Source organism: Notamacropus eugenii, chromosome 6 (genome assembly GCF_028372415.1).
Source record: "Notamacropus eugenii isolate mMacEug1 chromosome 6, mMacEug1.pri_v2, whole genome shotgun sequence".
In the NCBI taxonomy this organism is placed as follows: domain Eukaryota; kingdom Metazoa; phylum Chordata; class Mammalia; order Diprotodontia; family Macropodidae; genus Notamacropus; species Notamacropus eugenii.
Window position 1 is genome coordinate 147,561,476 of NC_092877.1, and position 16,870 is coordinate 147,578,345.

Below are 16,870 nucleotides of genomic sequence, written 5' to 3' on the forward strand. Positions count from 1 at the left end.
TCAAGGAATAATCAGCAAATTGAGACAGAACAGGTAACAATCAAGAATGACCAGAGTTGAAAGAGGAAGAGAATATATCCAGCTGAATGGAGATTTTAATATATATTTTATGTGCATACATAAAATATATGCATATATAAAATAATACATATTTTATGTATACACTTATATATACTGTAGTTGAGAAGAACTTTTTTTTCTGACCGAATTCAACCTCTTCTCTATCAATCCTTACCTACACCACCTTCTCCTCGTGGATAGCCCTGTCCTTTCTCTAGATACCTCCACTCCCATAGCTGAAATATTTTATTCCATGCTAGAAACTTCCAGTTTTCTTGATAATGGGTGTCCCTCTGCCTGATTTTGTAGGAGGAGAAAATGGACACTATTTGTCAAACAGAACAGGTCCCCTTCCCTTTCTCATCTGTGATGGGTGAGTTAGCAGCAGCTCCTTGCTAGACCTCCAGCTAAACCAGATGCTCTGACTCTGGAGCTGCCCTGAGTCATAGACTCAGAGGACTCATTGAGAGCTTGGTGTAATCATGCACCCTGGGGAACAGTTCCAGCTAGACCATCATGGGTCCCATCTTCTTCCTATGGCCTGAAAATGAAGACAAATATTTTCTCCTGCCAACAAGACTAAGCACACAAAACTAACCCTCTGTGGGCCCATGGCCTGATCTCTTGGATTTTAAAAAAAAAAAATGAATTTAATTGAATCACCCTAATATGGTTAGAGATGAAAAACAAGGACTTCCTGGTTAAGAAGCAAAAATTGTATGTTCTTAGAAAATGCCTGATTGGCCCTTTTTCATGCATGAGTGGGTGGGACTGAGGCCAAATGAACAATAGACCTGGAAATGTTGGGACTAGCCCTAAAGCACATTGTCTCCCTCTAAAAAGAGCTGACATCCTGAAGAATCTGCACCTTCAGCTACATCAGCTAGAGAGAGAAAAGGAGAGCCATAGATTAGCTAGAGAGCTTATTTATGTTCACCAACAAGAGAAGCAATAGACAGGATGCTTACAAGTTCTGTGAGAAAGACACCCGAGAAGAGAAGCTGCATGAAGAGGTGAGTTTCATTCCCAAGATCTATGGTATAGCAAATGTTGACCTTGCCCTTTCTTGGCTCTGTTAGCCATATAGGCTGTGAAAGCCCTGATGGGAGGTGGTACCTTCCAGAGGAGAGAGTTACTGTCCTTCCTAGCAACCCCAAATTCTCGTTCCATCTGAGAAGGTGGGGCTCAACTTCAGAATGGTGTTAAATCTATAGTGATGGTAAAGACCCCTGAGAAAGGTAGGGATCAAAAATCAAACTATGTAATAGAGATGGACAGTTTCATATAAAACCTTTTTCTGTTGTTTTTATATATGCAAAAGTTCATGGTGTTTGTCATATTCAGAACAATCAAAAATTAAAGGTTTTGTTTTGTTTACTTTTTCAATGGGAAAGTTATAACTTTGGCTTACCAAATGGGAAAGTTTTCTTGACTAGAAATAGATACAAGCAACTTTGATTTTCTTTATGACATGTAATAAACTTATTCTATGTTCCATACCTAATTAACTTACTGCTTTCAATGAAACTAGCAATATCTAATATGAGAATTTTAAATGAGCTAAAGTCAGAAGATCCCAGGAGAACTCTGTATATATGTTAAGTTCCGTCCAGCTCTTTGTGACCCCATATGGGCTTTTCTTGGCAAAGATCCTGGAGTGGTTTGCCATTTCCTTCTCTAGCTCATTTTACAGATGAGGAAACTGAGGCAAACAGTGACTTGACTTGCCTAGGGTCACATAGCTAGTAAGTGCCTAAGGTCAGATTTGAACTCATGAAGATGTCTTCCTGACTCCAGGTTTGGTGCTCTGTGTACTATGGCACCACAACTGCCCAGGGGAACTCTAGCGGGGAGCTAGAGTCACAGAGTATGATGCCATTACAAATAGTTTTTCCAGATTGAACCTGGTCTCCCTGCCCTCAGTTGATGCATGCTTCACAACAGGTTGACCCTGCATGGAACAACTAGAGAAAAAATATATCCAAGACATGATAGAAGTACAGCAGACCCACCTGAAAATGCTGAATTGTGAACTGAGCTATAACAATCAAAGCTCATTTCATGATGGAACAAACCAGAGTAGGGAGAGTCAGAGAAAGTGACAAACCTTAGTAGAAGCAATTACCTTCAGTGCAGTGGGAGTCAACAGGTGAATGTCCCAGAGGAACATTCACAACAAAAAAGGTTCAGGTAGGTAAACAGTGTTCATTAGAGAGGTTTATCAGTGGCACCTACTGCCAGGTGGTCAGATCATGGAGCCAAAGCATCAGACAATTCGTTTATCTGAGCAACCAAGAAACTAGGGGTCAGAGTAGGACTCCAGTTTAGAGGAAAAAATGGGACAAGATTGACCCCAGTCCCACAGTGGGTAAGCTACCAGACAGGAGGCCAATTACTAGGAAACTGGAATACCAGCCATGGGACTTGATCCCAAGGTATACAACAGACCTTAATTCCTGGAATTGAGCCAGCAGAAATTACACTTATTTCCAAACACCTGATTCATATACTTCCCTTTCTCAAATGGGTCCCAAAACCTGGGACAAGAATAAGCCACCAGATGAGGCCAAAATGCCCTCATCAGTGAAGGCAGAAATTTTGTAAACACTAAGCCTATATGGTCATTACACCAGCTGCTCTTGGTTTCGTTTACAGCTGGCAGACCACTAGTAGCCTAGAGAAGAGAATCTTATCAGTACTGTGTAAGCAGTATTATCGAGCTTTTTAAAATTATATTCCACCACAGACTTGCAAGTATCACCAAATGTTCACTGCCTCTCCTTGTCACCTCTCCCATGTTTTCTCCCATTTACCCCACAACAGTCTATCTAACCAAAGTGTGGAACTGTCTCTTGTAATACCCCTTATTCACCAAACTTCTCTCAGGGATATCATATATGTGGTATACTCCTCTAACTTCCTCTGTCTTACATTGCTAACAGCTCCCTCAGATAATACAAATGACTTTTTTTTGCTCCCTTCTTTTTCCTCTCTCTCTCTCCTAACTTGTATACAGCTCAGAAATTCTCTCTCTCTCTCTCTGGTCAATCCATTAGCCAAAAATTAAGCCCAACCCTGACCATATTTTATGCTAATGATACATTTGTATCAAGAAAAAGGAAATGTCCCCAACCCATTATGGGTTGTTGTTTTTTTAGAACAAAATAAAATAGAAAATAACAAGCAAAGTTATTACCCAAATTTCAGTAATAAAAAAAAAGGTCATTCTTGAAGGTATTGGTTTGATGAAGCAGCAGAGAGACATTATGGTATGATGGAAATAATGCCAGATTTGAAATTTCAAGGCCATCTAGTCTAATCCTCTAATTTTATGGGGATGGCTATGTGGCTCAGTGGATAGACCACTGGACCTAGAGTCAGGAAGACATGGGTTCAAATCTAACCATAGACATCTACTAGCTATGTGACCCTGAGCATGTCAGTTCACTCTGCCTTAGTTTGCTCATCTGTAAAATGATCTAGAGAAGGAAAGGACAAACCACTCCAAAATCTTTGCCAAGAAAACCCCAAATGGGGTCACAAAGAATCAGAAACAAATGAACAATAGCAAGATTCGTATAGTAGAGAGGGGATGTGAACACACAGAAAAGTGAGAGAGAAAATTTAAACTCAGCACTCCTCTGCTTCTAACTCTTGTAAGTCTGAAAGTGAAATTAGCCAAGAAGAAAAGTCATCTTTCTCTGAAGCTCACGGACATCTGAAATTCAGAATTTCCACAGAAGTCTCCATCTCCCTTTTTTTATGTCTGTCTGCTAACTAATCCTGCACAGGCAAGTCAAGATCAATTAAAAAGTCATTCCACTGAAAATACATAAATAATGTTCCATGACTTACTGGCAAAGATAATGGAACCAGGGGAACTATAAAGTAGCAAAGTTCTTGGTATGTGGCCAGTTGTATTACTTGAATTCAAGCCGTGTCTGAGGTTATGTGATACTAGAAAATGACCACAATTTAGCCAAAAACTGGAAATAAAATGGGGTGCATGGATGGGCAAACAGCTGAACATATTACTTCATAGGAACATAAAATAATATTTTATTACACCTTAAGAAATGATGAATATGAGGAATTCAGAGAAACATGATGAGGCTTGCATGAAGTGAGGCAAAGGGAAGAGAGCATAGCACGGAAGGGGTTATCTAACACAAGTCTCTAACTTTACCAATGAGGAAACTGAGGCCCAGAAAGTGTCTTGCCCAACATTACATAGGGAGCAAATAGCCGAGCCAAGTCCTCTGACTCCAGATCCAGCATATGAACGGTAATAACAATAACTAACATTTGTATTGCTCTACGTGCTAAGCACTGCACTAATCACTCTGCAATTATCATCTCATTTGATATTCACAGCAGCCCTGGGAGGTAAGAGCTATCATCCCCATTTTACAGATGAGTAAACTGAGGCAAGCAGGTTAAGAGACTTGCACAAAGCCTCATGGTTAGTAAGTGTCTGAGGCTGACTTTGAACTCAGGTCGTCCTGACCCTGAGCCCCTGCTATTGCTACACCCAATATATTCTCCCCGATGCGACTCAGTGATGACAATGATATAAATAATAACACTAAAAACCGATTGATGAGCTACAATGAAGAACCTTGTCTTGGAGAGTTGAGAGGGAATACATCTCCCTCCCGAGCAAACTGAGGCAGAGAGAGTGAACTGACATGATCAGGATCACACAGCTAGTAAATGCCTATGGTTACATTTGAACCCAGGTCTTCCTGACTCCAGAGAGAAGTGGAGATTATGGATGTAGAATGTGGTATACACTCATGCAGACATGATCACCGTATTGACTAGTTTTCCTTAAATGTGTTTCTTTGTTACAAGGAAAAGTTCAATGTGTGTGTGGAGGGGGAAGGGGGCAGTATTAATGAGAAATAAATGTGTTGAGAAAAATATCGTGTCAATAAAACTTTAATAAAAAGAAGTAAGCATGGAAAGTCATCATATATCATTTAATAAATTACTTCCTTTAAGTAAAGAAATTGAATGTCTGCTGTGGGTGTATGTGCCTATACACCTAGAATGTTCATCCTCCCCGTCTCCCACTTCTGGCTTCCCTGGCTTCCCCCAAAGCCTGGACTAAAATCTCACTTCTACAAGAAGCCTTTCCTGTTTCCCCTAATACTAGTGCCTTCCCTCTTAGAATATTTCCAATTTTTCGCGTATAGATTTTGTTAGGACCAGGTTCTTTGCAAGTAGTCTTCCCAAGAAAGATGGATCTGTAGAAGCTCCCCCCACCATAACCCATAAAATACCTGTAAGGAGTGACTCTAAACAAATTCTAGAGCAGGAGAAGGCACAAAATGACATAGTGAAAGAGATTTCCAGCCCAAGGCAGCCTGGAAGACCGACAGGAAAGGTCTATCACACAGGGTGCAGAGCACAGCCCAGCATGGGTGTGCAGCATGGCAGGGATGTGACCTGGAACAGGCTTCAGGGCAGCACGGGCAGCTGCAGCAGTTCCCAGATTGCTCAACCCATAAACACCAAAGACAGCTTCAAAGGTCAGTGAGAAAACTCTTTCATTTGGCTGAGAAGGGAACACAGTCTGGACCTGCCAGCAGCAGCATCCATTTTTTGAGCCCTCCGCCTAAAGACCCTGGGAGAATTGAGCCACTGAGTGGCTCTCCTGGGTTGAGGAAGAGTGCTGGCAGTAGAGCTGGTGGAGACTCTGGAGAGGGAACCTTTCAGGCAGATCTTGGGCAGAACTGAGTGCTTGTGGTTGCTCCCAGATCAGAGTGCAGGCTAGGAGTAAAGTAAACTCCTCTCCCTTGGTTGTGTCACCTTGGAGAAACTGAGAACTTACAGACCCCCAGAGTATCCCCTCCTCTTGACAAAGGACTCAAAAGTTAAGTAACTCACTGGGAAAATGCCCAAAAAGGGAAAAAAATAAGACTATAGAAGGCTAGGATGGAAGGCATACCCTCAGAGGAAGACATAAAAGTCAAGGCTTCTGCATCCAAAACCTCCAAAATAAACATGCAATAGTCACAAGTAGTTTTCCCAATTAAATCCCTTAAGGTCAGGCACTCTTCTTGTCTTTCTTTGCCTCCCCGGTACTTAACATGATACCTAGCAGATAGTAAATGCTTAATAAATATTTGCTGATAAATGGCCTCTGTGTATGTGGTAAACAAAATTACAACAACACCTAAGGTAACTTTACAAGAAATTGTAAAAGTGTTGCTGAGCACTGTCTGCAGTATATCCCACATCCCTGACTTCACTGGTCACTAAACACCATGAAGAAACTTTCTTCTCCAGAATATTTCAATCTAGGCCTCATTCATCTGAAAAATAAAGAGAGAAATGTTACTTATACAATCAACTATAGGTTATGATCAAATAATTTCTTCAAGTCAAATAATCTGCTCACCTCAGGTTTGGGTTTTTTTTACATTTCTATTTTTCAAGAATCCCCCAAATGTCTCTCTGTGTTGAAAAAAAATTTTTATTGATGATTAAGGTAAGGTATGTAGGATATATTCTTTAAGGTTTCCATGTTTTATTAAATGCATTGTTCAGTCACTTCAATCATGTCTGATTCTTTGTGACCCTCAGTTGGGGTTTTCTTGGCAGAGATACGGGAGTGGTTTGCCATTTCTTTCTCCAGCTCATTTTACAGATGATGAAACTGAGGCAAACAGTGTTAAGTCACTTGTATAGGGTCATACAGCCAGTAAGTGTCTGAGGTCAGATTTGAACTCAGAAAGGAAGATGAGACTCCCTGACTCCAAGCTCACCCCTCTATCCACTGTGCCACCTGGCAGTTCCTTTGAATATATTATTCTATCTCTTTCTCCGGTTTCTCTTCATTGCAAAAGAATGCTACGTTATTTGAATTTCCTTTCCTTCATATTGTTTGTCAGTGACGTTGTTCACTTTCACTGCTATGACACCAGGACTTTGAAGGGCACAGTTTCTTCTCAGGTGATGATATATAAATTCTTTGACTGATAGATAATTGTTAATATTCAGAAGATCTGAATACTTTTGTCATTTCCTGCATTACAATTTATTTTTTAGAAATATGTCATATTTTTTCTGGAAGAACTACGATCCTTAAATTTTCCCCATGCATTTCTTGTCTTTGTGGTCAGTTACTTCAGCTTATATAGAGTTTATGTGTTCTTTTAACATTGTTCCCTTTTGTGTCTTTTCCACCAAATTTTCCTCCGCTTCAATATTTTTGCATTCCAGATCTATGAATCTCTTTTATTTCTTCTTGAAAAAGATTTTCTATCATGGATTCAATGGTTCCTAAATTGCTAATTGTGTTTTAAAAACTCTTCATCTGTGGTCATTTCCAGACCCTGAATTGGCTTTTGATACTTTTTATGAACTCTCTGGAAATGACAAAGACAAAGCAGAAATTATCACATGTACTGGACAGTCTGATTAAAAGTGACAAGGAGCTCACTTGGAGCCAAATGAAAGAGTCAGCGGAAGAAACAAGGGGATGAAACTGGACTTCTGAGACTGAATAATTAACTCAGGGTTCACAGACCGACATTCACCATTACTTTGCAAAAGGCATCTAAAGGGAGTCTGGGGAATAGACGGAAGTCAAAACAAACACTGAGGAGAAAGGAAGTGTGGAGGCCTAAGCTCAAAATAACATTCCTAAGTGCTACTGCTAAAAGCACTGTTAGAGCAGAGCAAGTGAGGAAACGACAAGATTTGAAAGCTATTCCCAAAGGATGTAAGCCTGTGAGTTAAAAGTTGTCAAATGTCACTGAAATAAAAAGAAAAAAAAACAACAAATGACTAGCTTCTTGGGAGTGGGATTCTGCCTTTAGATGCAACCAGAGTGCTGGAGGGAAAAAGAGGGCCATTGAAAAGCTTTTTAAAAATGAACAGACAAAAAAAGTTCAGAAGGAAGCACTGACAAGAAGGGCAGTTTTGAAAATAATCATGTAAAATGTATTATTTGCTTTTTTAAAAATAATAAGATGGAAATTTGTGCTCTCACTAAGAATTCTTTTTGCTTTCTGCTGTATTTATAAAATGCCCTTTTTGTTGTTTAAGTGCAGAATTAAAAAAATAAAAAATAGATGCTTGAGAGAAACTCACTATTTCGATTATTATTAGCTCCTAGAACCATCCCCTAACATCATCTGACAGCTGAAAGCAGAGACAAAGATACCCATGTTCAATGAAATGTGATTTGTGAGCTAAGTAGAATAAATAAATCCATCTTTAAAAATATGCCCTTGAGCTCAATTATTTGGAGGTCTGTGTACTTAAGAAAGAGAAGGAAAAAATGTCATTTTCTCTAGAATATGATTAATGGTTTGAAAATCATGAGGAAATGGGAAATAAAACACAAAGCTGACACCCAAGGGTATTTTTTTTTAAGAACTGGAGGTCATTTCAGAAGGATTGTAATGAAGAGAGCCCTGTAATAAGAAGGTGTTGATGTGACCTGAAAAATAACTGCCTTTAGACACACCCTGATCTAATTTGTGTATGCAAATAAAAGTGACTCTCTGGGTAACCTTTTGTAAAAGGAGGCCAGATTTGCAAATACCGGCTCTAATGGCCTGCCTCCCAAGAAAGGACCTCAGAGCACTGAGCTGGATCAGCCTGCCAGGGAATTCTGAATCTTCACAACAAATAAGCAAAGCAAGTGCTTATGAGCATCCCATTTTATCATGACCGAGAAGCTATATCAACTTCTCCTACACCTATCACAAAGCTTCATCCGTGGCAACATTTCTGGAGCCTTAATCCCCTGGGCCAATCAAGTCTTGGGAATAGCTTCTCCTTGACCCTTAGGAAAAGCACTACCCAAATCTATGTGGGAGTGGGGGAATCTACCACACCAACAAAGAGAGAAACATTGAAGTTTTATCTGTGTAAAAAAGTAACATGTTCAGATCAGTTCATAAGAAAGATCTCTTGAATATTCTCTGATGATGAGACTTTTCTGTTTATGTGTACTCCCTCAATTAACAGTGAGGTAACATGGAAGAATGTACTACTGTGGAGATGGGAAGAGCTTGTCTTACTATACTAGTTGAAAAAATTCCTTTTGCTTTGAACTAATATGTCCTTTCTGATTGGATTAATAAAAGTCAACATAGGTGAGGGCTGGTGAGCTACAGTTTCAAGAGCTGTTTTTCTGCAGAGTGCCTCAAGTACCCCTTCTGGAAGCCCACATGTGTGGTTGAAGGAGAGGTGTGTGTGCAAATACTGCATTTCATAAATAAAAATTAACTATTATATTGACATAAAAGAGATAAAACTATAAGAATATTGGACTTACTTCTGAAGTCCAGAGTAGAAATATCACATAGAGAACTGATTCTACAGTTCTGTAGAGCAATTTGAAACTATGTTCAAAGGGCTATAAGATCAGGCATATCCTTTGAGCTAGCAATACCACTACTAGGTCTGCATCCCAAAAGAGATAAAAAACAAAACGGAAAAGGACCTCTATGTACAAAAATATTTATAATAGCTCTTTTCTAGAGACAAAGAATTAGAAATTGAGGGGATGCTCATCAATTGGGAAATGACTGAAAAAGGTGGGGTATGTGATTATGATGGAATACTATTTTCCTACAAGAAATGGTGAGAAGGATGCTCTCAGAAAAACCTGGAAAGACTTGCATGGGTTGATGCAAAGTGAAATGTACTGTGTACAAAGTAGCAGAAATATTGCAAGATGATCAGCCAGGAATGACTTAGCTATTGCGAGCGATACAATGATCCAAGAAAATTCTGAAAGATTTATGATGAAAAATGCTATCCATTCCCAGAAAAAAGAACCGATGTTGTCTGAAACAGATTGAAGCATACTCTTTTTTTTTTACTTTATTTTTCTTGAGGTTTTTTTGGTCTATGTTTTCTTTCACAACATGACTATTATGGAAATATTTTGCATGACTACATATGTATAATTTATATAGGATTACTTGCCTTCTCAATGGGGAGAAAGGGCAGGAGGGAGGAAGGGAGAGAATTTGGAAGTCAAAGTTTTAAAAATGAATGTTAAAAATTGCTTTTACTTGTAACTAGGGAAAAATAAAATGCTAAATAAAAAAATTTTAAAAAGAAGAAATATCATATAGGGTCACAGATTTAGAGCTTTTACAAAGGATCTTGGAGATAGATTATATAGTTCAACCCCATCCCCATCCCCCACCCCTCACCTTCCTTTTTACCGATGAGGAAATAGACCTGGAGAGGTTAAATGACTTGCCAAGTTTCACACAGTAGCAGAGCTAAGATTCATACCCAAATCTTCTAATGCTACATTCTCCCAATGAGACCTCCAACTTTCACCCTGGGGTCACATGAAATAGTGAGACTTCTCTACTTGTAACCAGTTAGAGCCCTATGATGTTAATGTAAGATTAATGGTGGGTGGGGAGAAGAATTAAAGATCTTCCCTGCCCATTAATAGACCTCAGACACCTTTTGTTAGTTTCTGATGAGGCACTGGGTCACAAGGGTAGTGCCCTCCAGCTCTGAAAAGTGTGTATATACTCTGAGATGAGCTTTTATTTTGGGAGTTTACCCTTTGGAAGAAGGTTCATAAGCCAGATGAGACTCTGGACAGTGGCTAAGGAGCCCCCTCCCAGCTTTGAAAACCCAGATGTTGGTACTTCTCTCTCTGGTAACAATGTATGTATTGTCTACAATCAGAAAGTTGGAAGCCCTGTCTGTTGGTCTTTCTGTATGTAACTTCTGCTTATAATTTCTGTTTGTATTTTCTCTGAAGTCAGGGTGCTGACTTTTTCCCCTGAACTAAGTTTTATACATATGTGTGTATATATATATATGTATATATATATATATATATATATAAAATCTACATATATATACATAGACATATATATACATATATAATATACATATATACACATACATATATACATAGACATATATTACATATATATATGTATATATATGTAATATATATGCTTGATTAAAGTAGAATTCTTCTGGAAAAGACATGACAATCAATTGCGGTATGGCTCCACTCCCTATACCAGTGATTTCACCCTTTTCTTGACACTACTACTTGATACGGGGTGTTTCAAAAGTCTTGGTGACATTTTAAGCTTTAATATCTTCTTAAAAAGTTGTATGTGTTAATAGCTTCAAATGGCACTAAGACTTTTGGAACATGCTGTATAGGCATTGTCTCCTCCTATTAGAATGTAAGTTCCTTGAAGGTAGGAACTTTTTCTCTTTCTGATTTTTATTTCCAGCACTTAGTGCAGTGGCTAGCATGTTAGTTGTTCAGTGTTTTCAGTAGTCTCCAACTCTTTATGACACTGTGGACATCTGTCCATGAGGTTTTCTTGGAAAAGATACAGAAGTGGTTTGCCATTTCCTTCTCCATTGGCAAATAAAGGTTAAGTAATTTGCCCAACATTACACAACTAGGAAGTTTCTCAGGCTGGAGATGAACTCAGGTCTTCCTGACTCCAAGCCCAGCACTCTATCCACTGCACCACCTAGTCACTTCACCTAGCATGTAGTAAGTCCTTGATAAATCCTTTTTCGTGTATTCATTCATTTGAGCTACAAATCCAGCATTGTTCCCACTGTACTGTGCTGTCTCTGATACTCCAAAATGGAGCCAGGATTAAAATGTTTAAAAACATGGCAGGTGCCAAGACGTGTGGGTGTATTTATTTGAACAGAGGGAGACAATTCTCCTCTTTGACAAAGAATCATGGAATCTTAGAATGAGCATGACTCAGATCAAATCCACAAAGTTTGAATTGTGTTTTATTTTTCATCTTTTAGCAGAAATTATTCATTGTCTATGCCCAGTGTTGTTGAAGTCAGTTTTCTCATTGGTGAAAAGAATCTAAATGAAGTTTTTGGCAGTCTCTGTAATTTTAAATTGTTCCAACAAGGATTTTGCAATGGTAATATATTCTGTCTTGTCATTCTCTTGACAACCAAGGCTGAGTGGATACAGTTTTCTGAAAGGGCATATTAGCTGCAAATGTGAAATATTTTTACTCAGTTACCGTCTGTGAAGGCCCTATTCCAGTGCCTACCTCATCACGATTTGGAGGTGACTGAGCTCTCAAATGTTATACCAGTGGAATACAAGTTCTAGCTGGTTGGTGCCAAGTTAAGAAAGGTTTCAACTAGGATCCGGATGACAATTTGTGTTTCTTTTATCTGAGGACCAGTCTGGCAAGTCTGGAGATGCTCACACTAATGGTCAAGTTACTTACTATCTTTGAGCTCAGTTTCCTCATCTCTAAAATGGGGATAATAATACCTAAAGAAATCCAAATGGGATAACGTATATGAAATGTTTTGCAGTATGTAAATATCAGTTCTTATGATCATTATCTCCACCAAAGGGTGAACCACTGGACGGGGACATTTCTGGGACACAGAAAATCATGAAGACTGTCTACTAATGCTATAGTTCAAAGAGGGACTGTCTCACTTTTGAATTTATATCCTCAGAATTCAGCACAGTTCCTGGCACAAAGTAGGTGATTACTGTTGTTCATTTGTTTCAGTCGTGTTCAACTCTTCGTGATGCCATTCGCGGTTTTCTTGGCAAACATCTTGGAGTGGTTTGCCCCTTCCTTCTCCAGCTTATTTTGCAGATGAGGAAACAGAGGCAAACAGGGTGAAGTGACTTGCCCAGGGTCACACAACTATTAAGTATCTGAGACCAGATTTGAACTCAGGTTCTCCTGGCTCCAGGCCTAGCATGCTTATCTGTACCACCTCACTGTCCCACAGGTGTTTTAATAAATGTATATTAATTGGTCAGTTCATTGTTTGACAAATAGAGATCTTTATCTTTTTCTTCCTATATGTTTTGATAGCAATTTCACTTTAATTTTCTTTTTTTTTTTTTTACTCTATGGACATGCAGCGTATCATGAGTTACAGATGCATTACCAATTGGATCCATAAAAGGAGTTTCCATGCTGGGCATTAATCACACTTATGAAATATCAGATCTGGACCAAAAGAACAAAATCATTCATTATAGAGGCAAGCATTTCGAAATGTTAAACCTCATTTAAAACAGATGGAGGTTCCTATAGGCTTTAATCATTTTGAAAATGTGGATTTTCCATAATAAGGATTCAAATACACAAGTTTTCATGTAGATGTCTCTTCTTCTATTGTCTCTAAGGCATCACGAAACCATAAGTTAAAAGCCCTTCCTCTCTAGATTTCCAGGTTTCAATGACAAGAGTGCTGTGGGAGGAGGGGTGATTTTCTCAACCACTGATTTGTCTGCTATTCTGGGACACGGAGGTAATCGGGTGAAGAATCGGGGTCATTCAAGAGTCAAAGTCCATACTTACATGGCTAGCTCAAGCAAATCTGAGCTCATCAAATCTGCATAATTTTTCATTTCATTGTCAACTAATTTTCTTTTCAAAAGCAAAACATATTGCGTGGCAAAGTGAAAGTGGTTAGCAGTTCTTTTTGCTTATGAAGTGGTGGAACATTAGGAAGAATGTTAGACATTTATCGAATATAGATGTTAAGTCATCCATGGTAATGCTCAAATTCTCCAACATTTTAACATCTTAATTTACTCTCTTGTGGCTTTGGGCACTCTTTGAAAGGGTGAAGTTGACTAGTTATATATAGAAATTTAAACATCATATGATATTTTTTAAAAAATGTTTAATGTTACCTTTTCTTCAGAGTTATAAAAAACAATTTTAGTTTAAAACAAATCAGAGGTTAAATATTATTGTAGAAGGAAAATTAGACCAGGAACCAAAAGTCCTTGATTCTGAGCCTGTGTCTGACAATGCACAAACTCAAATTTATAATCCCTTTTTTAAATCCAAGACCAAATAGATAGACACTTGCTCTGCTTAGTAATGGGATAAATTTATTGCAGGGATATGCAGGGGAAATTGAGACACTCACTGGTTCCCTTTGGGAAGGTGGGGAAAGCCCTATTTGGCAGCCCTTGTAACATAGTTAGCCATAAGCATGCTTCTAAGTGTGGGACGAAGGATACTTTGTTAGACTGGACCATAGGATGGTTTGTTTTGGATTAACTATTGTTTTTTTACAGTGATGTCTGACTCTTAGTGACCCCATTTGGGGTTTTCTTGGCAAAGATCCTGGAGTAGTTTGCCATTTCCTTCTCCAGCTCATTTTATAGACGAGGAAACAGAGGTAAACAGTGTTAAGTGACTTGCCCAGGGTCACATAGCTAGTAAGTGTCAGAGGCTGGATTTGAGTCTTCCTGATTCCTAGCCTGGTGCTCTATCCACTGCCACCTGGCTGCCCTAGATTACTTCTACTTTCTTACAAAGTGGGGCAGGGAAGAGGCAACAAATATAGCCCTTTAAGGTTTGCAAACTGCTTTTTTGATCACCACAACAACTCTGTGAAGAACGTGCTATTATTACCCCCATATTACAGGTGAGAAAATCAATAGCAATAAAGATAATCAGTGATATTTATACAGGGTTTAATGGTTGCAGAGAGCATTACAAATATCTCCATTTATCCTCGCAACACAGCTGGGATGTGGGTGCTATTATTATTTCTGTTACAAATGAGGAAACTGAGGCTGAGGTTATATGTGCCTACAGTCACATAGCAGTTGGATGACACAGTGGAAAGTGTCTCTATGGAGGCAGAAAGACGAGTACAAATTCAGCCTCAGATATTTAGTGCTGTGCAAGTCACTGAAACTGCCTCAGTTTCTTCATCTGTAAAATGGAGATAATAAATAGTTCCCAGGGTTGTTATGAACATAAAAGGAGTTTATGATTATAAAACTCTTAGCACAGTACCTAGCACATAATAAGCACTATATAAATGTTAGTTATTATTTTTTGTAATTGTTGTTATCATACAGTTGGCAAGTGTCTAAAGCAGTATTGAATCTCAGGGACTCCTGACTCTCAAGTCTAGCATTCCACTCATGTTGGCCCCTATCTGCCTCAAAAATGACAATAATTTTTTAAGAGCCAAATTAAAGTATTTAATTTTTTTAAAAAGAATTTACAGCATCTGGAAAAGCGTAGAGTACAGAAAACAATTAAATGTTATCCTCCAATTATAATGGAAGCCAATGTAGCTCACTTTCAATCTAATAAACATTCCTCTTGTTGTCCAGTCATTCCAGACGTTTTATGGTCTTGGCAAAGATACTGGAATGGTTTGCCATTTCCTTCTCCAACTCATTTTAGAGATGAGGAAATGGTGGCAAATGGTGTCTGAAGATGAATTTGAACTCATGAAGATGAGTCTTCCTTACGCCAGGCCTGGCACTCTATCCCCTGGACCAGGATACTGGAACCAGCCCTGCCTAACACATATGGTGTGGAGTCTTTACCTCAGGAGATACTAAAGAAGTATATCATCTATGCCAATGAGAGGGTCCACCCAAAATTCAACCAGATGGACTAAGGTAAAGTTGCCAAGATATATAGTGACATCTGGAAAGAATCCATGGCCACAGGCAGCATCCCCATCACAGTTCAGCACATTGAATCAATAATCCAAGCTGCAGAAACCCATGCTCACATCTACTTTTGGGACTATATGCTGGAAGATGATGTCAACATGGCCATCCAGGTGATGCTAGAGAGCTTTATCAACACCCAGAAATTCAACATCATGCATGGTATGCACAAGACCTTCATCCGTTACTTATTATTCTGGAGGTATAAGAATGCACTATTACTCTTCATCCTAAAGCAGCTAGTGGCAGAACAGGTCTACCAGCACAGCCACTATGTGGTCCAGCAAGACACCATCAAGGTACCTGAGAAGGACCAGTGGACAAGGCTCATCAGATCAACATCCACAGCCTTGCTGTTTTTTATGGCAGTGAACTCTTCAGGATGAATAAATTCAGCCATGACCTAAAATGGAAATTGATTATCCAGCAGTTGTAAGACCTCAGGACACTGTAGCTAATAATGAATTTTGCTTCTGCAAGGTCAAGTCAACCTTGAGCACCCTGTTTGCTTTGTGCCTTAGGGAAACCTCACTCAAGAGCTTTGTTAAACCACCAATGGACAAGGGAAAATGGTGGAGGCCTATTGTTCAGGGTTCAAACACCTTAATTTGTCCCCAAGGGCACCCTTGGCTGTGATTCTAAAGGTCTGAAGGTCACTATGGTTGGGGGCTGGAATGGACATTTTGTATGTTCTTTTTTTTGCTGCTTTAGATGCCTTTCTCTGTCTCTCTCTTTCTCTTTGTAAGCCCAAGCAAAGTGAGATTTTTTGTTGTTTTCCTTCTGGAGTTCAGGTTCCTGGGCTCATTGAAAACATCTGAAGGACTGATCTCCTTTGAACCCAATGGTTCATAACTGTGCTGAGTCACTTAGGTGCCATGCCTACTGATTCTGAGCCAATCAGGAGCCAAGTCTTGTTATAGATACTGGGAAATTGGTATTTTGCTTTGGGAATTCACTTATGAAAAGGACCGTTTGATTCCCTGGTGGAGACTCTGAGTAGCCATATGTTCAGGATCCCCCTGACTGCTCAGATGTGAAGACTCTCTCTATCCAGTGGTGTATGTAAAGTGTATAGCCATATTGCTTTGATTCAGAGCCCTGTCTGTTGATCTTTTTGCTAATTTCTCTACTTGTATTTTCTCTTATGTTAGGAGTGCTGACTTTTCCCCTGAACTAGTGAGTGTAATTAAAAAAAAATTGTTGACCCCTTAACATTTGCTTTTCTTTAAGAAAAGCAGATCCAAGAACCTGTGCTAACAGGTCATCCTGGGTATGCCAGGATGCTTGCTGTTACAGGATGGGGGGAAGGTGCCCAATAAATGTTCTATTTGG

At 39.1% G+C, this 16,870-nt stretch overlaps 1 pseudogene; it reads left to right on the forward strand.

Annotated features, from left to right (window-relative positions):
* The first annotated feature begins 989 nt into the window (after nt 1-989).
* Nucleotides 990-15,974, forward strand: LOC140512159 (DNA replication licensing factor MCM2 pseudogene; annotated as a pseudogene).
* The last annotated feature ends 896 nt before the right edge of the window (nt 15,975-16,870 follow it).